The 24882-nt window shown below is 44.4% G+C and overlaps 1 protein-coding gene across 1 annotated transcript in view; it reads right to left on the bottom strand.

The window, feature by feature from the left end:
• Window positions 1–23368, bottom strand: part of LOC126163194 (cytochrome P450 9e2-like) — a 100581-nt gene extending 77213 nt beyond the window's left edge. The window contains exon 1 of the mRNA XM_049920147.1: window positions 23310–23368. The gene's annotated coding sequence lies outside the window, so the exon portion shown is untranslated. The remainder of the gene's footprint in view (window positions 1–23309) is intronic.
• Between the last annotated feature and the right edge of the window lie 1514 nt (window positions 23369–24882).

Here is a 24882-nt window from a genome sequence, read left to right as displayed (position 1 = left end):
TCCTATGAATGGTTATGAGAACAGTTTCGCCAAGTAACGGATCCAGCACCTTACAATTTGTGGTGTCCAGAAAGCGAATGGGTATTCGCAGATGGAAAATGATTGAAAACAGAATTTGGGAAGGCAGATACTGAAGATATCCAGGATCTAAAAAACAAGTTGGGGCAGGTGCAGGAAATAGCGGATAACAACAGACCAGCTGTAAGGTGTCAGGAAAATCCAACACCTTCCATGAAAACCCTGACATGTTAGCAAATCCGGCAGTATGTCACATAGCTCAGAATAAATCCTGACATTAAATTAACCAAAGTAATACGAGTAACGAGTGAGCAAATGGAATACCGCAGACTAACACAAGAACGCCTAAATGCATGTCACACCTTCCCACCGTGAAACAGACGCAGTTCCGAGGGGAGAAACGAGAACAAGAGCCGAGAGCAGAGTCGTGTAAGCGAGAAGGCCCTACGATAAGGGACGGACACCCACGTCGCTAGCTGACCGCCAAGATCACCCCCACACCATGTTAAAAGATAGAGCCCCCCAGCCCATGTTAATAGATAGAGCCCTCCACAAGAACAGTATAGATCTTACGATAACACTAAAAGGGCCACACCAGCTGCAAGTTTTAGCGTGAGACTATACGCGTCTCTGTTACGTTGCAAACATTAAAAACATTGCCCCACCACGAAAAGTATAACGTTTCCCATTGGACAGACAGAATTTTTGTAGGCAGAGCTCAAAGTTAACGTTGAGACGCTGATTGGTCAGTTGAAAACACAGCCAGATACCTTTTTTTAAAACCAACTTCGGTACATTGTAGTAAGGAGAAGTTAGGGGGGAGTTGCTTCCGAGACAGCGAGATGCATGGAGCTGTGCCACCCGCCACCCCCTGACGCTGCCTAAACACCGACAAGGTAATGAACGCACGCGATGCCGCATTTTTGAGCGCATAAGGCTTCACTCAGAACTGCAGAAGACTCATCTGTTACATCCCCTTTTTACGTAATACTAGTGTCGATCGTCAATTAAATCTCATGGTGTTCACATTTGGTGCTTGAAGTAAAAATCTGAAATGCAATGATTGTTTTGTTATATAATTATTGAGAAGCCACATCAGCCACTGTAATTTACGACAAGTTAGATAAGTAATTAAAGATAACTGAGGGTCACTGTGGACCATTTTGATAGTTTTCTCTTTTATGAAACTTAACTTAAATCTAGATTATAGATGTGATATGGAATAGGTCATCCTTCGATCTATTGCAGAACTTGGAAACCCATTCAGGGAATATTCGTTCACATTTTTGTTGAATGCAGTTGGTTTTTATCATCCTGTATTAAAATATTTCCTTTTATCAATAGTGCAATTTATAAACAATGTTTTGTGAGTAGAATAAAATTTCCAATGGTAAACTTAACTGCTTTTTCGACGTTATTTTACCAGCTAACTAAAAATAGGAAAGCCTTGAACCCCTTCCACTAAATTTAGTTAGTATTAAGATTCTTTTACAGGGAGTGCAGTGGAGCTGACGCTGAAATCATTAAGTGTTTGGTTATATCATCGCTAGTCTCACTGAACTCTTCTGAACTCTACATGTCATGTGTGATCTGACGTCTCGTTACCAGCAGCAGGTTCCAGGTTCAAACTAGTCATTTCCCTAAAAAACACGCTCAGAGCGTCGCTGCGCGAAAGTGGTAGGGAGACACGACTTTGAACAGACACCACGCAGAATGTTAGACAGCTGCAGATTGTCATACCACGCAACTGACGAACAACAAGGAGTGTTAAATAATACTCGGGCAGTACGGGAAATGACCACAGAACTAACAGAATACCTGAAAACAATCGTGGGTGCAGTGAATCGTGGTTAAAACGTTATATAAATCCCACTGAATTTGTTGGGTGTTAGAGTAGCAGCAGCGATAACGGATGGCATAGGAGATGCAAGATTGAAGTTGACAGCTTCACAGGAAGCTAACTGGCCGTACATATACGGACACTTATGTAATGCACTGCTATCACCAGGATAGTCCCTAGCTGGATAATAGAAGGTCCAGCAAGAGCTAACAGACGAACTATGGCATACGGTCAAACTGAGGAGTAGATATCGAATGACAGTGGTAGAAATCGGCACCGATACAGCCTAACTCCAGATACCCGTCCAATTCCCGGTAACGAGCAACGATGCACATTACTAGTGTTTTACAGTCCACCCCTATCTGGTGAGACAGAAAGCTCTGGGCAAATATGTGCAAGTGAGAACGTGAGAGGTGTTGTTGGCTTCCTATAACAGGGAATCCGTCAATACCAAAGGGCAAGAGTTACTACACGCCCATGCGGGATGGTGGAGACTGACACTAAATCGTGCGAGATACACCTGTTTTTAGGTGAAATCAATGCAGAAGGACGTCAAAGCAACGTTCTGGCGCTGAACCCGTACTTCCAAAGTGTCGGTAGGCACTGGATGCACTCTGTGTTCACAAGAGAAGTAGTAATTTAAATTCTTAGGAGCACGATCATCCCAAAGGAATGACGAGGATAGAACGCGGAAGGCGGTGGATTACTGGTTAATGGTGCTGCCTGTGATATACGAGGAACTGTCTTCTGCCTCTGAGCCACCATCACTATAATGAATATGACACAGCCCTCGCTGTATTGGCCTGCAAAACTAATTAGACGTGTTGCTAACCCAGAACCTGACCTACCTAAAAACAGGCATGCTTCATACGTTGGACGAACGCATTGCCAGACGAAAAGGTCGTATCACCGCTGTGTAAGTGTTCCATCATGTACGGCAGTGCCATGATATACAGCATGATAGAATCATGACCACGAGCGTCTCGATTTCTGATACCATTGTGGTTCCTATCTTACTTTGTGCAATATATATCTACTTCAGAAGGAAAACTGCTTGACCAGTTCAGCTTACATTCACCATCTCCTCACGGATCATGTTAACTTTAAGAAGCGGTCAATCTTTATCCGGCTCTAAACTAAAGGGAATAAGTGGCACTACTCATGAATAGCTTGTATGTAGAAGCACGGTACGTAGTTACTGTGTGTGTATAGAGAATGTGTTTTATGGGAAATTGCAAGGGTAGCTTTTCTGGCAAAGACAAAATTCCGGATGTTGTACGAAAACAGCGAGGTAAGAAACTACCTGATAAAAAGTGAAGAATACCTAGCATGAGAAATTAGTTGTGTGGAATCATCTGCTGTTGGATGATTGATAAGAAATTTATTAAGAACAGTGAAACTCATAATTTTATTTCACTAGTCTGTTGTGTGATGATTCAAATTAGCCTTTATATTAATATGCAGCCATTGAACCGTGTGGCTTACGTTAAATTAGAGTAAGGAAACGTGGAGAATGTGGTATCTCTTATCTCAACCTGTGGAACATGTATTGAGATCCTTTTGTCGTAAAATGTAAACAGTACACAATGCAGGGACCACATTCTTTAAAGAAGGAAGGAATGTTGCTCCATGGCCTGTCCTGTATCAATCAGCAGAATGACGTCATTGAAGAGGAAGAAGTCGTCAGCCTAAAGCCGGTCCAAACGCTGTTATGGAGGAAGGCGAATTTAGAGTGCAGGAGTACTCATTGAGGATGGTGACAACACAGAAGGCGCATATCAGTGCTTCCGAAAGGCAGAGCTGGGAAATCTTGCAGTTCGAGCAACGCTCTGGAGGAGATGGCCAAACAAGAAAACCAGAGCAAATGAAGGCATCACCGCCAATTTTGGACATCCTGCTGCGCCAGTCTGCTAGAATCTCTGGGTTGGGAGTGATGCCATTGGAGAAATACTGACCATCCAGCACATGTGTAAAACCTCCACCTCTGTCATGGGTTCTTTATTCCGAGCAGTATCCAAGTGCATGTGGTATGCCAACCATTATGAGATGTAGACTACCTGTGGCACAGGATAACGCAGACATCTGCTGTCCATGGACTCTGCTGCCAGCAGCTGCACCCACTCTCCTGCTTCACTAGTTGGGAGACTACCTGCCATTGTTGGCCACCACTCTGGTAAGCTGCCTGTTCGAGCGTGGGCCTGCTTACTTGCCGTCCTCTCCGTCACTGCCATCCAGGCTGTAGAGGTCTGGACTAACGCTGCTCAAGCCTTAGGGCATGTGCACGCCATCATCTCTGATTGTGTCGGGTGCATCAGGACTGCATGTCAGTGTGGACGCCAATAATGATGGCTTCCCAGAGGTATTGCCAATTCGGTCAGTGCCTCCTAAGTACATGCTTGATCTACCCATCTAATCTTCGACATCCTTCTGTAGAACGACACTTCATAAGCATCTACTCATTTTTTTCTCTGAATGCTTTCCGTCAACGTTTTACTTCCTTGCATGGATACACTCAAGCAAAAACATCCAGAAAAGACATCCTAAAAATTAACTTAGATTTCCAACAATTCCTCTTTTCTGAAAAGTTTTTCGTGCTATTAACCAGTCTACATTTTATATCTTGTTTACTCTGGACATCATCAGTTATTTGCTATTATTTTTAGTGTCTCATTTCCGATTCCAATTCCTCCAAAATAATCTGATTTGGTTCGATTGCATTCCATTACCCTTGTTCTACTTTTGTTGATGTTAATTTTATAATCTCTGTTGAAGACATCCGCAGTGTTCTGCTCCAGTTCCTGAAGACTACGAGCGTTGTTGCGGTACACCTTAGACTTGAGGGCTCCCCACGCGAATTAAACGCACATTGATAGAACAGGTGTCCTGGGAGGCCAGCTAGGGCTCCTTCCGGACTGACGTCTGCTAACAACTCCGTCAGGCCAGAAGATTGTGTAAATGTGCTCCAAGGTCCGGACGACTGTATGGGCTGTTATTCAGTCCTGCTGCGCCGGCCGGTGTGGCCAAGCGGTTAAAGGCGCTACAGTCTGGAATCGCGTGACCGCTACGGTCGCAGGTTCGAATCCTGCCTCGGGCATGGATGTGTGTGATGTCCTTAGGTTAGTTAGGTTTAAGTAGTTCTAAGTTCTAGGGGACTGATGACCTTAGAAGTTAAGTCCCATACTGCTCAGAGCCATTTGAGTCCTGCTGCAAATAAATGCAGGTCCTTTCCTCCTTCGTTAAAGCTGCCACAGAAGGTCTGGGCCACTTTCATTTGCCTCATCCTGTATATTTATCGCTTTCCTTAGTTACAAAATGAATTACATACATCAAAAAAGTTTTTCCATCACCTCCGTTCCGAGAGTTCCGGAACCTGTACAGAAAATTGGAATAGAGATCAACATAAACGTCATTTCCGCCCTTTTTATTACTCATGAAAACCACACATTCCTTGTTCTACCGCCATACAGCGAGACCTTCAGAGGTGGTGGTTCAGATCGCTGTAGACATCGACACCTCTAATACCCAATAGCACGTCCTCTTGCAATGATGTATGCCTGTATTCGTCGTGGCATACTATCCACAAATTCATCAAGGCACTGTTGGTCCAGATTGTCCCACTCCTGAACGACGATTCGGCGTAGATCCCTCGGAGTGGTTGGTGGGTCACGTCGTCCATAAACATCCCTTTTCAGTCCATCACAGGCCTGTTCGTGTCTGGAGAACATGCTGCCACTCTAGTCGAGCGATGTCGTTATCCTGAAGGAAGTCATTCTACAAGATGTGCACGATGGGGGAGCGAATTGTAGTCCATGAAGACGAATGCCTCGCCAGTATGCTGCTGATATGGTTGTACCATCAGTTGGAGGATGGCATTCACGTATTGCACAGACGTTACGGCACCTTCCGTGAGCACCAGCGGCGTATATTGGCCCCACATAATGCCACCCCAAAACAGCACGGAACCTTCACCTTGCTGCACTCGCTGGACAGTGTGTCTAAGGCGTTCAGCCTGACCGGGTTGCCTCCAAAACCGTCTACGACAATTGTCTGGTTGATGGAATATGCGACACTCATCGGTGAAGAGAACGTGATACCAATCCTGAGCGGTCCATTTGGCACGTTGTTGGGCCCATCTGTACCGCGCTGTATGGTGTCGTGATTGCAAAGATGGACCTCACCATGGACGTCGGGAGTGACGTTGCGAATCATGCAGCCTATTGCACACAGTTTGAGTTTAACAGGACGTCCTGTGGCTGCACAAAAATCATTATTCAGCATGGTGGCGTTGCTGTCAGGGTTCCTCCGTAGCAGTCATCCAATGCAGTAGTCGGCCTTGCGCGACCTGAGGGAGGCATGTCATCGACAGTTCCTGTCCCTCTGTGTCTCCTCTATCCCCGAACAACATCAGTTTGGTTCACCTCGAGACGCCTGTAAACTTGCTCAGTCGAGATCCCGTCGTGGCACAAAGTAACAATGCGAACGCGGTCGAACCGCGATACTGACCGTCTAGACATAGTTGAACCACAGACAACAAGAGCCGTGTACCTCCTTCCTGGTGGAATGAATGGAACTGATCGGCTGTTGGATCCCCTCCGTCTAATAGGCGCTGCTCATGCATGTTTGTTTACATCGTTGTCTCGGTTTAGTGACATCTGTGAACAGTGAAAGGGACTGTGTCTGTGATACAATATCCACAGTCAACGTCTACCTTCAGGAGTTCTGGGAACCAGATGTGTGTAATACATAAAATAATACTGTGATAACAACATTATTGTTTAAAAGGATAGTTAGTTGTGTACTGCGATAAATAATTCTAAATTTCTTTCTTATCTGAATTTTTAAGAATTTGTATTCCAGTTCGGTCAGTTTTCAACAAATGCAATTGTCTTGGCCCGAAAGAAAACTCGAAGACAATAGTAACGTTCACAAGACACCTCTGCACAGCCAAAGTGTCAGGCCAGTGGTCGCCAAACAGTGGTCCGCAGGCCGCGTGCATCCCGAATCAGTTGTAAGTTCGTCCCACGGTTCTCAGCCATATGTAAGAAGGCACGTTGGAACAATTGGATGAATTATCGCCGAAAATAGGGGAACAAAACTTACAAACAAAATATCTTTAATCGCCTTGAACGTAATCACTATTAGCTACCATACACTTCTTACGCCGATTGTAAATCAATTGGAAACTTGCCACGTCGAGCGGTGTGTGAGGCTGTGAGACCTATCATGGGTGTACTCAGACTCCACCACAGTCCACTTAAGAATCGATGTTAAGTGTAAATTGCGTAACGAAATCGCTATCTTGACAAGCCGTAGCGTAGAGTCTTAAGGTGGGAAATTGAAATAATCCTACCACATAACTACTTGTTTAATTAATAGAATATATCAGTGAATTGAAGGGAACTACATGCTCCTTCAAATAAAAGTGCGCATGAAACATATACCGATTATTTATTGTGTTAAACAATCACAAAGCATTGGCATCAACATTCTGCGAAAAACAAAGTTAATTGCTGCTGGCAGTTAACAAGACATGCATGTGGAGGGATGGGTACACTATGCTAGCTGCACGTCAAGACATTAAGCCAATACAACCCAACGATTAGTTTAGTAACACATCTGGTCGACTGAATACAACACCAAACGATGCTGAGGCACGAATCGGGTTTAGTGGAGCTGTGGCATCGGTATGCTCCATGTGTAAATATTAGCGCCCGTGTAACGGGCCGTGGTGCTGTATAATCGCTACGAATCTGCTGTAGCGGTAAGTTGGAAGGCAGTGGTCGCAGTGGAGAATCAGAATCTCTCTCACCAGGACTTGGACACCTCCAAGCGCCAGGACGTCTCGAACGAACGACACGTCTCCATCCACAATCGAACCACGAGTGTCCCTTTCTCTTCCATCAGCTCCAGATTAGGCACCAGTCTTGCCGCAAACACCAGTCAGGAAATACGTTACTGTTTTCCGGCGATAGCGTGTCAATGCCACGTTTTACAGATTCCAACCCCGGAATGTCGTCAGTAAGGGGCCGATCAGATCACATCGTTCTCGCTAGTTTGTCCCAGAAATTTTCGTCTCAGTCAGCGATGTCCGAATCTGAGCGTTGTTTAACACTTGTGACTTTTCAGAGGTCTCTGTCCTCACCGTGATTTGCGTCAACAATCCAAGACTTGCACATATCTGACACAAACTGCGATGTCCCAGCTGGAAGCTGCTGTCCTCGGACATCTCAAGAGACGGGTGGTGCCGCAGTTCGCTCGCCCCGACTCGGTGGACAGAACTGGTGGGTTCCACGAGCTGGCAGTCGGTGGACGCTCGACACGCGCAGCGCACGCACGCACGCGTCGTGACACGACTCCGCTGCTCGGCTCGCCGCGGCTCACTCCGCTACCGTCACTCGCGCAAGCCGACGCCACTAGCCCGACGCCACGTCGGGACGCGGAGAGGGAGGCAAGCGCTGTCTGAAGGTCGGAAGGGCGGGCACGGCGCCAGGACGTGTAAGGATGCAGTCGCGTGTCTGAAGTGCGCCGAGGCGCACGAAACGCGTGACTGCAATAAACCGCAACGCGTCACGCCCACGTGCGTGAATTGCGGTGGCGCGCACGCTGCAAACACGTGCAGCTGCGCGTACTTAAAGAAGAGGACACAGGCCGCCGCGAGAAACGCGGCACAGGAGGAAGAGGGCGCGGCCCCACAGTCCCCCCCCCCCCCCTACAGGGGGAAAAGGACGGCGCCGACCAGAAGTCGGCGAGGCTGGAGTCACGCCCAGCGCCGCCACCGACGACGCAGTGGCCGCTCTCAAAGCCGCAATGGAGGCAGAGGGAGCTCGTCGCCGTTCACCGGCAGCTGCAACAGCTGCGAGAGGAACTGAGGATGGCGACGAAGAAGACAGCCGCCCCCGACGCCGCCTCCACGTTGGGTCGGCAAGCAGGGGTGAATGCGGCGACCCAGAGGGTGTTCCGTCGCGGACGGACGCGGCGACTCAAACGGATGTCGCCGCGGAACCTGCAGCAGTGCAGGAGACCGGGGAGGCGTGGCACCGTCCTGCCCTTCCCCAACTCCCGACGGGGAGGCAAAACACCAGGGGAAACACGAAGGAGAGGCTGGGAAACCGCGCACCAGTGTCATCTCATTCCCCAACAGCAGCAACGCGCCGGCAGTGCTGAAGAAGATCGCCATCGTGCTGCGGTGCTTCGTCGACCACAAAAACCCACTCCTCTTGGCCCGGGTCGAAGGGGAGCAGGAGCCTCCGCTGCCACACAGGCCGCTACACGTCCGTGCTGAACACCGGGCAATAATGCTCGAATTCGCCACAAGGAAGGATCTGAACGTCATGAGTGCCAACCCCGCCCTCACGCCGTGCGACTGGGACAACATCCTGGAAGACGCAGTCGTGCGGCTGTGGAAGGAGGTTCGCGACGGCGAGAGGCAGCCGACAGCAGAGCTCGAGGCAGCAGTTCGACAAGCCACGCGCGAGGGGAAGAAAACCCAAAGCAACAAAGTCCATCGCTAGCATGCCCGCATGCCAGCAGCCAGTAGTAATCGACGGACCGCGCTAGGACAGACTTGAAGACAGGAATCACCTTCACACACCCTGCAAGGAACAGGAGGCGAGGCTCTGACAAGCTAGAACTCAACCAGCCTCGGGCCGAGGATGAGGCCTGTCAGTACAGCGTCACGCGCAGGCCACCACAAAACTCGGAGTGCCCACGACACACCTGCCACATTCAGAACAGTGTGCAGCCTGTGCACTTCTCACGTGCTCACAGACTGGAACTAATAGCTCCTACAGCGGCGACCACCGAAATTTCATAAAATACATTTCTCCGTAATAAACCAACGTAACGACACTTTAAGTAGACGCAACTACAGAGTCCTGCCTCGTGCCAGTCGTGGAAAGGGGCGGACAAGTTCAGTACAAATGGAAGGAGGCGAGCAAGACGGCTTCTAACCTTGCAAGCTGTCATCCTTCTCTTCTTACGGAATAGCTCGCAGCACCCTGGTCAAACGCGAAGTCTGCGAAGGGGTCAGTATTTCAGAGATAATTTAAGGCGGGGAAACTAAAGGAGATTAGCCGGCACCAAATCTATAGAATAAGAAACATGTACATGATCAGACACCTTGCGTTATACATGCACACGTTGCGGGTATCCAACAGCGCTTGACCACGCTGCTTCGAGCGATCTACATCTACATCGTTACTGTCCCATTCACACTTAAGTGTCTCGCAGAGGGTCCATCAAACCATTTTCAAAAAAATGGTTCAAATGGCTCTGAGCACTATCGGACTTAACTTCTGAGGTCATCAGTCCCCTAGAACTACTTAAACCTAATTAACCTACGGACATTACACACATCCATGCCCGAGGCAGGATTCGAACCTGCGACCGTAGAGGTCGCGCGGTTCCACACTGTAGCGCCTAGAACCTCTCGGCCACCTCGGCCGGCTCAAACCATTTTCATACTACTTCTCTACCATTCCACTCTCGAATGACGAATGGGAAAAAGGAATACGTAAATCTTTCCTTTCGATCTCTGATTTCTCTTATTTTATTGTGATGATCATTTCTCCCTACGTAGGTGGGTGACAACAAAATATTTACGCATTCGGAAGAAAGTTGGTGATTGAAATTTCGTAAATAGATCTCGCCGCAATGAAAACCGCCTTGGTTTCAGTGACTGCCACCCCAATTCGCGTATCACATAAGTGACACTCTCACCCCTATTGCGTGATAACACGAAACGAGCTGCCCTTCTTTGCACTTCTTCGATGTCCTCCGTCAATCCTACCTGGTAAGGATCCCATACCGCGCAGCAATATTCCAGCAGAGGACACACAACTGTTATGTAGGCTGTCTCTGTAGTGGGTTTGTCGCATCTTCTAAGTATTCTGCCCACAAAGCGCAGTCTTTGTTTCGCCTTCCCCACAATATTATCTATGTGGTCTTTCCAGTTTAAGTTGCTCGTAATTGTAGTTCCCCGATATTTAGTCGAATTGACTGCCCTTAGATTTGTGCGATTTATCGTATACCCAAAATTTTTCTGATTTCTTTTAGTACCCATGTGGATGATTTCGCACTTTTCTTTCTTTAGTGTTAGTTGCCACTTTTCACACCATACAGAATTTCTCTCTAGATCATATTGTAATTGGAATTGATCGTCTGATGATTTTACTAGACTGTTGACTGGAATACTCTCTTTCAAATTCTGAAGGTGGTAGGGGTAAAATACAGGGAGCGAAGGGCTATTTAAAATTTGTACAGAAACAAGATGGCAGTTATAAGAGTCGAGGGACATGAAAGGGAAGCAGTGGTTGGGAAGGGAGTGAGACAGGGTTGTAGCCTCTCCCCGATGCTATTCAATCTGTACATTGTGCAAGCAGTAAGGGAAACAAAAGAAAAATTCGGAGTACGTATTAAAATCCATGGAGAAGAAATAAAAACTTTGAGGTTTGCCGATGACATTGTAATTCTGTCAGAGACAGCAAAGGACTTGGATGAGCAGTTGAACGGAATGGACAGTGTCTTGAAAGGAGGATATAAGATGAACATCAACAAAAGCAAAACGCGGATAATGGAATGTAGTCGAATTAAGTCGGGTGACGCTGAGGGGATTAGATTAGGAAATGAGACACTTAAAGTAGTAAAGGAGTTTTGCTATTTAGGGAGTAAAATAACTGATGATGGTCGAAGTAGAGAGGATATAAAATGTAGACTGGCAATGGCAAGGAAAGCGTTTCTGAAGAAGAGAAATTTGTTAACATCGAGTACAGATTTAAGTGTCAGGAAGTGGTTTCTGAAAGTATTTGGATGGAGTGTAGCCATGTATGGAAGTGGAACATGGACGACAAATAGTTTGGACAAGAAGAGAATAGAAGCTTGCGAAATGTGGTGCTACAGAAGAATGCTGAAGATAAGGTGGGTAGATCACATAACTAATGAGGAGGTATTGAACAGAATTGGCGAGAAGAGAAATTTGTGGCACAACTTGACTAGAAGAAGAGACTTATTCTGAGGCATCAAGGGATCACCAGTTTAGTATTGGAGGGCAGCGTGGAGGGTAAAAATCGTAGAGGGAGACCAAGAGATCAATACACTAAACAGATTCAGAAGGATGTAGGCTGCAGTAGCTGATGTGAGATTGTAACGCCGGAAATGCATATCCTCCTATTTCCATCTATTGTACTATTTTTTTTCCTTGCTTTGTTACCTCAAGATATGACATTTCTGTCTCTTTGTATATTGTAATTGTTTTACTATTTGTATATTTATGCATTTATGTCGATGTATAATTGGTTTGTTTCGTAAATATTATTTGTATTTTTACGCTGGGTCTTGCCTAGGGAAAACTGCTATCGAACGATTACGTCGATAGGTCGTGTGAAGAATCAAAGTGTGTAGGATCTTTGGTAGTGTTAACTCTGCCGCGTGGAGCGCGGGCTGAGGGAAGGAGTGTGGCGGGAGTAGCGAGTGGAGCAGGTGTGTTGTGTGACGCTCCCGCGAGTTGCCGCGCTTTCGGGGTTTGGCAGCATGTAATTGCGCTCGACTTGTGATGATAGTTTCTGACATGATGTCGCGGACGGGAAGCATTAGCTGGCGCACATCAAGAGCCCGTTTCGCCTGGTGACCGTGTCGAGAAGAAGGCGCGCCAACATACAGCTTCTGCAACAGCGACAGCCGACAATGAGTGACTGTCGCCACCTCCTCGATCGACGGCTTCAAACCTTCAATCAACTAACAAGGAAGACTGGAAGCAAGTAAAGTTTTAGAAGTGTATGGCAGACCTCAGCTTTTCAAACTGTACCATTCTCGTAACTATAATTACAGAAACTTAGCATGAACCTTTGTTGCTCATTGTCCCAATTGCATTGCCAAGCAGGGTCCCTTCCTATTCCGAAATGAACACGAGTGTCGTTGAAATTTAAACGCCAGCACTAAAGTAATATAGCTAATTCTATTTCATTGCTTTAATTTCAAAGTTCAGTTAGCTGGCTACAATATTCAGATTACACAAGCACAAATTAAGAGTGCGAGTTTTGTTATCGTATTTTAGCTTACCTGTGACTGCAGCTCAGCTTGGTACGTACTAAATTTTACTATTGTTAATTGTTCAGAATCATTTAATTCAAGTTCAAAGTTAAATCTCTTATTTCCAAATTGCGTAGATTCAAGTAGTTTTTTGAAATGATTGTTGAGGTAGTCCAAGACTAACCGTATTTTACTGAATTTCGATGTGCTTCAGAAAGAAAGCTCACTTTTAACTTCAGTCACTAAATTAACTTTCGATTTTCCGGTTTTATTAATTCTTTGCTAAATTAAGTCAGGGTGTAGCGAAATTTATTACTTCTGACAAACTTTCAGTTTTCACACTACACGTGTCAACCTTCAGTTGCCACGCTTCTAGTGCTAATTATATGTGTAATAACCTTTCTTTTTTTCAGTTACTATAGTAATTGTCCTTAGGACTGGCGACCATGATTTCCCCCAAATCTCAAATACCTAATTACCGCTAGTTAATTGTTAACGTAACGGCTGCACATTTACTGTCTTTATTAACTTTACCCCTTTTCAAAATTAATTTCCACCAGTTTCATTAGCACATTTCCTTTCATTTAGATGTAACCCTTTCCTCCCTCTTTACCGACAGGTTAACTTCGGTGACGATTGCTTTTCCAAAACTCCCATTAGGTACACGCGGTTTCATTTTTCACTGTCATTAAGGTCGGTAAGTGAGGGGGAGGTTACACGTGGCGACCTGGTGACAGGACAATCTTCAGATTTGAGGTTGTTCTGGACACGAATTTTGCATTGTGCAAATCTCGTAACAAAGTATTGGTTACGTACAGGCTGTTACGTCAGCGAGAATAAGTAGTGGGAGTAATCCTAATTATATTTGAGATTTGGCATTTATATTGAAAATTATTAAAATGAGTGAAGGCAACAATTGCCAAAATTAGGTAGACTTGGATACGGAACAATCGGTCGAACAGTGGGAAACGCGCACCGCGGTACCCATTGTTCAGGGGCAGGCGGCTAGCATGAAAGACGCGACCGCCGAAACGCAACAAAGAGCAGAAATGGAATTCCAAACTTTAGAAAATGTTTCGGAATCGGAAGTGAAAATCAAACCTGAATCCCTTTATGACGAATACGGGGGGACAATTAAAGAGGAAGCCGCTACGGAAGTGGAACCGGTAGTTTCCGGGAATTTAACTGATTTATTGAATGTTTTGATTAACGAAATCAAGAGTCAATCGGCCAAGCTAGACAATCAGAACAAAGCTATTAACGTTGTTAACAACAATGTTGGAGTTGTTAATACAAAAGTTGATAAAATCAAAGAAGATATTGTTGTAATTAATACCGAAATCGGTAATCTTAAACAGGAAATGATGGGCGTTCAGGCGGAAATTGCGAGCATAAATACTCGTTTTGATTCCGAAATTAGCAGAATCGAGAAAAGTGTAGGAGAAGCAGTTGCTCCGATCATCGAGAATAAGGTGACGGAAGAAATTCAATTAGTGAAAAAAGAGGATCAACAGAAGGTGGAAACTTTAAAGGCTTTAGTGTCCGAAGTAGACACTAAAGTGAGGGAGCAGGCTAATACCTGCAAAGAGAAAAAGAGGGAAGTGGAAACGCTTGCGACAACCACTTGCCAAGTAATTACGAGAGTGTCGGAATTAGAAAAGAAACTTGACGAAAAACAGAGCTATGTGCCAATCTGTGCACATAGTTCGGAATTGTTGACGAAAGAGGAACGGTTCGACCCCTTGAAAAAAGGCGGTATACACGCGACGGATTTCATTAAAAATTGTGAAAGAGTTTTACCCAGATCATGGACTAATGAGAGAAAAATCAATGCGGTTATTGATGTGCTGGCTGGTGATGCCAAGCGTTGGGGCTTAAACCTCAACATTACGAACCTGACTTTTGACGAGTTTAAAAATTTGTTTCTGGCTGAATACTGGTCAGAGCAAAAACAGCAAAGTGTCTGGCGCGAATTTGTCGTATCGAGGCCTTTTGATGCGAATTTGCGCGGCTCGATGAAGGAGTTTTGTGAGGGCTGGATCCGCAAGTTGGAATATTTGCGTGATCGCCGCACGGAATCCGAAATAGTCTGGGAACTCTACAGGAAGCTTCCAGATGACACAAAACGCTACGTAGGAAGCAATCACAGGACAATCAATGATTTCCTGGACAGAGTTGAGGACGAGGACAATTGGCACAAAAATCGCGACAGTGGTAGAGGCCGTGGTAACAACGGGTACCACAGCAACCACAACAATGATAACTATGGGAATAATGCATACCGCAATCTTGGCAGCAATAACAATAGTGGTTGGGGCCGTAATGACAATCGGTACAATGCAAATAATGACAGGAATGACGGAAACCAGTATCACACTAACGTGATACGGGCTTCACAGAATAGTAATAACGCCAGAGGGTGTGATCAGCCGCCTCAGCAGCATCCGAGGAGCGTATCTGCTGGGACGAGACAGGGAAACCATTAGCCGCGCCGGTGAGGGGCCGAGCGGGCGTGGAGAAATTTTGGCGGCCCAATAACAGGAGAAAACCCAGGTATCGTCATTATGAAAATTCCGTATGGAATAATCAACGGCGGGAGAGTGTGCCAGTGTTAAGAGAAAAGAGTGCGCCCACAAGTAGTAGATCAGCTGTATACACGGCAGTAGAAAATACATTCGCTGTCAGTGAGAACAATTTAAGTAGTGTTCCGGAAATCGATCATAAAGTGGCAGCTGTAATACCCACAGCGGAACTGGAGATTGAGTTTAATAATGATTCACAAGTGTTGAGAGAAGATCAGATGTCGGATAACACGTCCGTCATCGAGCGAGGGGATGCAGAGAGGGATGAGGTCTGGTTAAGGCAGTTCGGTCGCTTATACGACGAACTAAGAGATTATAGGGGTCTGTATGGGAGAAGTGTTTATGGGGAGCGCGTGCAGGATTTGCCGCGTCTCGTCCCGCAGGAAGATAGTGTTTGTGAAATGATAGAAAGTTCTGGCCCTAATCGGCAGACTTTACTAGAAATAGTTGATGTTAAGGGGGAGCACGAGCAAGATTCGTCGTGTTTCGTCCCGCAGGAGTTAGATGTTGAAGTAGTAACGGAAAGTTCTGGCCCTAACCGGCAGACCTTACCGAAAGTTTCAGTGGTAGAAGTAACCGACCCATCCGACGCTAACCTCCAGTTTAAACATTGCGAGAGTATTAAGGAGAAAGATTGCGAAAATTTTAGTGATAGCCGGACACGATTGGTAGAAAAGCACATAGATTACAACGTGTATGAGGTTAGAGCTGACATTATACGGTCAGACGATAGCATTGTGGGTTGCGCAGATCTAGCGGAAGTAATTGCAGAAACTACTGGACACATTCCTCCAGGTAGATTGGCGGATGAGATTAATCTGACCAAAGTGGAATCAACGAAGGTGACGATTAATGAATTGATAGCAAAGCAACACTCACTAGTTGACGAGTTACAGGAAAAGGTTTCGGTATTGGAGGCGAAGCTACAGGCTAAGCCTCAGGACAAACGTGTTGAAATTAAAACTGTATGTGAACAGAGGCTGAAAAAGCCGCCAGATAAGCCGGATTTAGGGTCAAAGCCGGATGGTTTTTTCTGGAATGACCTGGATATAGACGAGGATTTACTGTGGGAAAATAAAGAGACAGCCGAGGACAAGTGTAGACAGATAGTAGTGTCTGTTAATATGCATGACCTACAACTAAACGTGTTGATTGACACCGGTGCAGAATTGAGTGCTGTATCTGGGAAAATATTTGAGTTACTGAAAGACAGACCTGGCATCGTAGTTATGCCAGTAGCAGGAGTGAAAATTATCGGTGCTACTGGGAAGGCCAGTAAACCGGTCACAAAACAGATTTTTGTCAACTTCGAAATATGTGGGGCACGATTTGAACAAGAGTTTGTCGTCGTGCCAGACTTGACTACGGAAGTAATTATCAGGTTAGATTGGCTATTAAAGTACCGTGCAGTGATTAATTGCGAAAGTAAAACTTTGACATGTACGTCACAAAATAAAACAATAGTAGTTAGTTTTGACGGGGCAGGAGACGGTGTGCATAGGCAATACCAGCCTATACACATTGTTAACTGGCCGGATGCTATTGACGTAGGTATGAATTTGAACTACTGTAATGTGAGGAATCTCGGAATTGACAATAGTGTAGAAAGTGAATTGGAAAGTATTGTAGACGGTGTGTCAAACGTAACACACGAACAAAGACGAGGCCTGTATGAAGTAATAATGAGGAATAAGAGTGTGTTTTCAGACAAACCGGGACTTGTGGAAGGATATAAATGCAAGTTGCATGTAATTCCGCACGAACCATTCTTCGTGAGACCGTATGCTATACCGCTGGCCAAAAAGGAAGCAGTGCAACGAGAGATAGATAAGATGATCGAATGGGGAGTGATTGAAAGAAGTACGAGTCCATACAATAACGGTTTGGTCATTGTAGCAAAACGGGATGGTAGTGTGCGTATTGTGATTGACGCACGCACGTTGAATAGGGTCGTTCAACGTGAAACAGACAGACCAGAGAGTATGGAGGAGGTTTTGCAACGTTTTCATGACGTTAAGTTCATGACTAGCCTCGATCTGACGGCTAGTTACTGGCAAATAGAACTCGAAGAAGAATCTAGGCCATACACCGCCTTCTTGTTTGCGGGCAGGTGTTATCAGTATAGAGTACTGCCGTTTGGACTTAATATATCTGTGTCCGTATTCATCAGGGCCCTAGATAAGGTGCTAGGACCGGCTTTGAGTTCAAGATTAACTGTATATGTTGACGACCTATTGTTGGCCAATGCCACGTGGCATGACCATTGTGACCTGTTAGATGAAGTTTTTAGAGCATTGCACCGTGGCGGAATGACTCTAAAGCTAAAGAAATGCGAATTTGTGAAGCAGGAACTGAAATTTTTAGGGCATGTAATTACCACTGCTGGTATTACGAAGGACCCAGAGAAACTAGAGGCAATAAGGAATTGTCCTCCACCCAAGTCTAGGAAACAGTTAAAAAGTTTTCCTTTGTAAAAGGACAAGTGTTTAATGATGAAAATTTGAATAACCTCTTACGCAAAAACGTTCCGTTTGTGTGGACTGACGGGTGTCAGGCCGCTTTCGAGAGATTAAAAGACGAGTTGTTAAGATCTAACATACTATTTCATCCTGATTTATCGCTACCCTTCCATCTGGGAACGGATTCGTCCAATTACGGGGTGGGGGTAGAACTGTTCCAAGAAGTTGGTGAAGGAGAGGATAAGGAACACCGGACGATAGCGTTCGCGAGTCGAACTTTATCAAAAAGTGAGCGAAACTACACGATTTCTGAGAAAGAGTGTCTCGCTATCGTGTGGGGATTCAAGAAGTTCAAGGGTTACCTATGGGACCGTAAGGTGATTATTCATACGGACCATAAGGCGCTCACTTATCTGAAGGATTGTAAACTACTTCACGAAAGACTGACTAGGTGGTCGCTGTATTTACAGCAATTTAACTATGACATCTGTTACGTAAAAGGGACCGACAATTGCGTAGCGGATGCGCTGTCGCGGTTGCCCGAGTCTAATCAAGATGTATTGAAAGATGAGTCAGATGGAGTGGTCAAATTGTACTATTTTAAAGAAGTTGAGGGACGTAAATTAGTAGTGAACATCTGTAAGAATCTACGTCGTCATCAGAACGAGGACGGTTGTTTAAATATGGTGAAAACCCGATATGACGAAAGGAGTCCAGAAGGAGAGAAATTAAGAAAGTATTACAAGATATACGATCATACCTTGTACATATGTAAGGGTGAAGATAGTAATATTTGGCGGGTATGCTGGCCTACCAAATACGTCACGGAAATAATAGACTACTACCATTTGGCGTATGGTCACTGTGGACCAAAGAAATGTACGGAAAAGCTGAGTGAAGTAGTGCATTTTAACAACATGTTAAAACGCGTTACTGACAGAGTGAAAACTTGCGATTTATGTCAGAAGGTGAAGGTTACCAACTGTACGAGTCGTGGTCCTATGCAAAGTATAAGGCCTAACGACACCTTTGAGTTACTGTGCGTGGACTTGTCCGGACCTTTGCCCAAGTCATCAGGAAACTTTGCCTACATTTTACTAGTGCTAGAAGCTTTTTCCAAGTTCATCAAGCTATACCCGATTAGGAAAGCTACAGCCAAAGCGGTCTATAGCAAGCTTGTGAACGATTATTTTGTTCATATTGGCAAGCCCAAGGCGATTCTATCAGATAATGGGGCACAATTTACTTCTAAGTTGTGGAATGAAGGCATGGAAAGTAATGGGGTCGAGGTGATCCATATTTCAGCTTACTGTCCGGCTGGGAATCCCGCTGAGAGGTATATGCGCGAGCTAGGCCGACTTTGCCGTACCTATTGCCATCACAATCATAGAGCATGGGGCAAATATGTAGCAGTATTTGAGAGAATTATGAACACCTTGAGACATGAATCGACGGGATTTTCTCCAGAGGAAATCCTGTTGAATGACAGAAGTAAAAGTTTAGTGGAAGAGATAATCAAATTCCCTCCACGGATTGACATCAGTATTGGTGTGAAAAAAGATCGTTTGCGAGAAGTAATGAAGCTAAAAGCCGATGCTCGCATACGTCGTCATGACGCTAAAACGCGTTTTGCTAAGTTTGCAATCGGAGACTTAGTACTTGTAAAAGCTCATGAGAAATCGAGCGAGATAGACAATGAAATCTCTAAATTTAAGTTTGTTTATAATGGACCATATAAAGTCATTGGTATACCTCACACAAATGCTTATTGCTTAGAGTATCCAAGCTCTGGAAAACGATTAGGTATACGGAATATTGTAGACTTGAAGTTGTACCAACCTAGGATCGATTAATACCACACAATGGGTAATTTGTACAGTATGTAAATATAGAGTGTAAGATTTAAGGATGTGCCATGTTACGATGCTTTTGCCTGACCTAGAGGTCATTAAAGAAGTTGTAATTAATAAGTAATAAATTTTGACTAAATGATTTAAGAGTAACTGATTAGTAATCATCTGAAAAATCCAAGCTGCTAGTTTAAGTTTTCAGCTGAGTCACAGTAGATTAAGGAAAGTAAATATGCTTTCGTAACTAGCTGTCAGATTTCATGAATGTGTGTTTCATTAGTCATTGCCGATGTACTTAGACGCTGTTTTAAGTTTCAGGCTAGTACACGCGTGTCATGATGGACAGTGTTGAGTTATCCACTGTGATAGTGTTTATGGACTCCTTGAGATTACTCGGGAGTGAGTTTTTCCGGAAGAATTCAGTCAAACGGACGTTCTGGAAACGCCGTTACAAGGGGGAGTGAGATCAAGCGTGCCGCACCGGCGGGCGCAACAATAATGGAAAGACCGAGCCGCTGTCGGCTCTTGTGTCGCTGTCGGCTCTTGTTCCGCTGTCGGCATTCTTTGTACTCGCGAGTACGGAATGTGGAATTGTTTTTCTTCCCGGACAGCTGATGTGAAAGGATTCTGCTGTCAATATTTATGTTTTATTTTATCTGCTGTACATTATTTTCTTGTTTAGCGTTAATTGGACATGACGAGAATATTAGTTGTGAAAAGGTTACATAAAATTGTGTATTCTATGTAATTAATTATTAGTTTGCGTATTTTGATATACCTGTTTTTTATGACCATGTACTCTGATCAATTTTGCAAATAGTATTCCATTTTTTATAGTGTTACGAATTTTAATGATTTTGGAATAGCTAAACCATTTTCTATGTTTTCTATGAATTTTGATATGTTGTCAACCTGTTTTATTTTGTGCAAGGTGACAGAGTGGAATAAGATTAGGAGTGTCTCCACTCAATTATTATTGTCTAAAAATTGGTTTATGATTAATTAGACGAATGCTAAATTTTTTTGATGTTTTGAGCATATGCATTTCCGCTGTTTCTTTTTTGGGACATTTTCTGAGTCTGTTTACGTTACACGAACATCCTCAGACAATGTGGGGCACGTGTAACGCCGGAAATGCATATCCTCCTATTTCCATCTATTGTACTATTTTTTTTCCTTGCTTTGTTACCTCAAGATATGACATTTCTGTCTCTTTGTATATTGTAATTGTTTTACTATTTGTATATTTATGCATTTATGTCGATGTATAATTGGTTTGTTTCGTAAATATTATTTGTATTTTTACGCTGGGTCTCGCCTAGGGAAAACTGCTATCGAACGATTACGTCGATAGGTCGTGTGAAGAATCAAAGTGTGTAGGATCTTTGGTAGTGTTAACTCTGCCGCGTGGAGCGCGGGCTGAGGGAAGGAGTGTGGCGGGAGTAGCGAGTGGAGCAGGTGTGTTGTGTGACGCTCCCGCGAGTTGCCGCGCTTTCGGGGTTTGGCAGCATGTAATTGCGCTCGACTTGTGATGATAGTTTCTGACATGATGTCGCGGACGGGAAGCATTAGCTGGCGCACATCAAGAGCCCGTTTCGCCTGGTGACCGTGTCGAGAAGAAGGCGCGCCAACATACAGCTTCTGCAACAGCGACAGCCGACAATGAGTGACTGTCGCCACCTCCTCGATCGACGGCTTCAAACCTTCAATCAACTAACAAGGAAGACTGGAAGCAAGTAAAGTTTTAGAAGTGTATGGCAGACCTCAGCTTTTCAAACTGTACCATTCTCGTAACTATAATTACAGAAACTTAGCATGAACCTTTGTTGCTCATTGTCCCAATTGCATTGCCAAGCAGGGTCCCTTCCTATTCCGAAATGAACCCGAGTGTCGTTGAAATTTAAACGCCAGCACTAAAGTAATATAGCTAATTCTATTTCATTGCTTTAATTTCAAAGTTCAGTTAGCTGGCTACAATATTCAGATTACACAAGCACAAATTAAGAGTGCGAGTTTTGTTATCGTATTTTAGCTTACCTGTGACTGCAGCTCAGCTTGGTACGTACTAAATTTTACTATTGTTAATTGTTCAGAATCATTTAATTCAAGTTCAAAGTTAAATCTCTTATTTCCAAATTGCGTAGATTCAAGTAGTTTTTTGAAATGATTGTTGAGGTAGTCCAAGACTAACCGTATTTTACTGAATTTCGATGTGCTTCAGAAAGAAAGCTCACTATTAACTTCAGTCACTAAATTAACTTTCGATTTTCCGGTTTTATTAATTCTTTGCTAAATTAAGTCAGGGTGTTGCGAAATTTATTACTTCTGACAAACTTTCAGTTTTCACACTACACGTGTCAACCTTCAGTTGCCACGCTTCTAGTGCTAATTATATGTGTAATAACCTTTCTTTTTTTCAGTTACTATAGTAATTGTCCTTAGGACTGGCGACCGTGATTTCCCCCAAATCTCAAATACCTAATTACCGCTAGTTAATTGTTAACGTAACGGCTGCACATTTACTGTCTTTATTAACTTTACCCCTTTTCAAAATTAATTTCCACCAGTTTCATTAGCACATTTCCTTTCATTTAGATGTAACCCTTTCCTCCCTCTTTACCGACAGGTTAACTTCGGTGACGATTGCTTTTCCAAAACTCCCATTAGGTACACGCGGTTTCATTTTTCACTGTCATTAAGGTCGGTAAGTGAGGGGGAGGTTACAAGATGAAGAAGCTTGCACAGGATAGAGTAGCATGGAGAGCTGCATCAAACCAGTCTCTGGACTGAAGACCACAACAGCAACAACAACATACATATTAGTTGTAAGAAACATGAAATTACATTAAGGCTGTCTTAATAGAACACAATGAGGAGAATAAAACTGAAATTCAACTGATCTTGTGTCATGTACATAAGGAATTTAAACGAAGTACGACTACTGTTATTAATCAATCATCTGCTCATACAAACGACCACACAACACCTCGTCAGACAATAATTATAGCGTTACAATTTTGGGTTCGCCGAGGGTGACTGCAGACATAGAACAAACAGCTGATTCCGAATGCTACGGACTTCTAACGATCGGTACTTGTGGACTGGCGGCCAACTTATCGCACCCTTCCTATAGCTTGTCTGTTAGGACCTCATAACATGCCGATTTACCTAGTTACCAATCAATTATAAGACTGGTATACATGCGGCCCGAGATGCCGCCTCAAAATGTCAGTAATGACTCTGAGCAGAAAGTTTGGCGCTCACTGCTTTAGGCCTCTCTTCGCATACTTAACTTTTAACGACAGGAAACTTTTATGTATGGCAAAGGTTTCACGACATCCAATGACCGACAGACGTTCAAATGGCAGCTTACAAATGCCACTGTGATTTCTTCAGATTACGCGTATTTAATATGTTTGTATGAGCACGTTTCTTAGCTTTGAGATTCCTCTGAAGCAGTCGTTCACTGAACAACTAATAACCAGCAGCTTTGTAGTAGCACCGCGCCCCGTTTCACAGAGGAGCCATCACTCACCTCTGGCAGCACTCGGAACAGCAGACTGCGCGTGGCGCTGCGGGATGCCAGCGCCTCTAGCGGACTCGCGTTGATATACCGACAGCCACGGCGCAGGCGGTTTCGTGGTGGTGGCCCGAGGCAGGGGAAGAGAGAACGCCGCTACGTCATCGTCCCGGATCCCCGCAGAAAAGTGCATCGCAGTACCGACCAGCTTATCTGGCGGCTCCCTTCCGATTTTCGAGAGATCTGGGCAGAATGAAGTGTCAGCTTTCCACTGCCCTCCTTTCATTATCTGCCCCCGCATCAGACACACTTAATGTAAGATTATATCGATGACAAAAAAACCTAGTATTTACATCTGTCTGTGAAAACTCTTAATTCCAGTAGCCAATAACTCCATAACCAAAGATCGATTTGTAAGTGAACTGAAGCCACCCTTAAACGGCAGTAAGCCATTTCAAAAGAATAAGTAGTGTTTAAAGAACATCTAGGCGTAAGAAGTTATAGTCACGTTAGCTGTTGCTTTGAACGGGTCTATATATAGTCGAGACAATAGTGTCTCGCTTTCATTTTATCATTTGATCTCGGTTCATCTTCACTCACCTTGTTAGTATTGTGTTAGCTCGTGTGAGTGCTTTTTAATTTCAGAAGTACCTTCCACTTCATCTGAAAGTAATTATCTTTGTGAGAGCGAAAAGTTCTACTATTAAAAAGAGATGACAATTAATTTTTCTAAGTGAATTCACGGAAGTGAGATTGGGAATATCACTGCACAGAAGTTAATTGAAAGCTTTAACTGTGAGAACTTTAATTATTTTCGATGACTACATTACCCAACACAGCACAGCGGTTGTCATTTTTTTCATCAAATCGAACGAAAGTTGACATAGGCATAGGATCTTTGACTGCCAACGTTAATGAATATTGACTTTATAATAACTCACAAAAAAACTTCTGACGTGAATTTAACGTACTTGCAAAGGGTCTAAAATTAATTTGGACATGACTTGCGTAAAGATTATCGTCTTTATTCATTGATTCATCCATCAAAGCTAAAGATATAAAGATGTAATATCTGGCAGAATTGAACATTTATTTCCACACAAAACACGTCTATACAGGATAGCTTGCAAGCGCGGAAGGCTGAACAGTTAACTGTTAAGAGAGGCATGGAATCGTCTATATCACTCACGTCAAAGAGTAACTATAATAACAGACACTAGCCACATGGAGTGTTTATATACCACTGTACACTCGCGTTTGCGGGAACAGAATGCTATGCCACATGACTCCCTCCTATCGGAGATTAAATGTCACACACCGCCCTGCATGGGTTGCCACTGCTTTCTTGAAACCTGGCATCGAACCACTGGAGGCAGTAGTTCCAGGAGGCTGTGAGGTGCCGGTCTTCAGCGTCGTTTTCTTCTCCGAGGCGCCTGGCATCTGTAGCGTCGTGTGCTGGCTGTGGGGTACGGGGACGTTTTCTGGTGCTACATTTCTATCTTCTCGTTCACCTTCTGCAGTCCTTACTGTGTCCAGTGCGTCGAAAAATGTAGGCTCGAGTCGGTTTAGTACGACAGTGGTGGGCACA

This window comes from Schistocerca cancellata, chromosome 2 (assembly GCF_023864275.1).
Source record: "Schistocerca cancellata isolate TAMUIC-IGC-003103 chromosome 2, iqSchCanc2.1, whole genome shotgun sequence".
Taxonomy (NCBI): Eukaryota; Metazoa; Arthropoda; class Insecta; order Orthoptera; family Acrididae; genus Schistocerca; species Schistocerca cancellata.
This window is presented reverse-complemented; position numbering and strand designations above follow the sequence as displayed.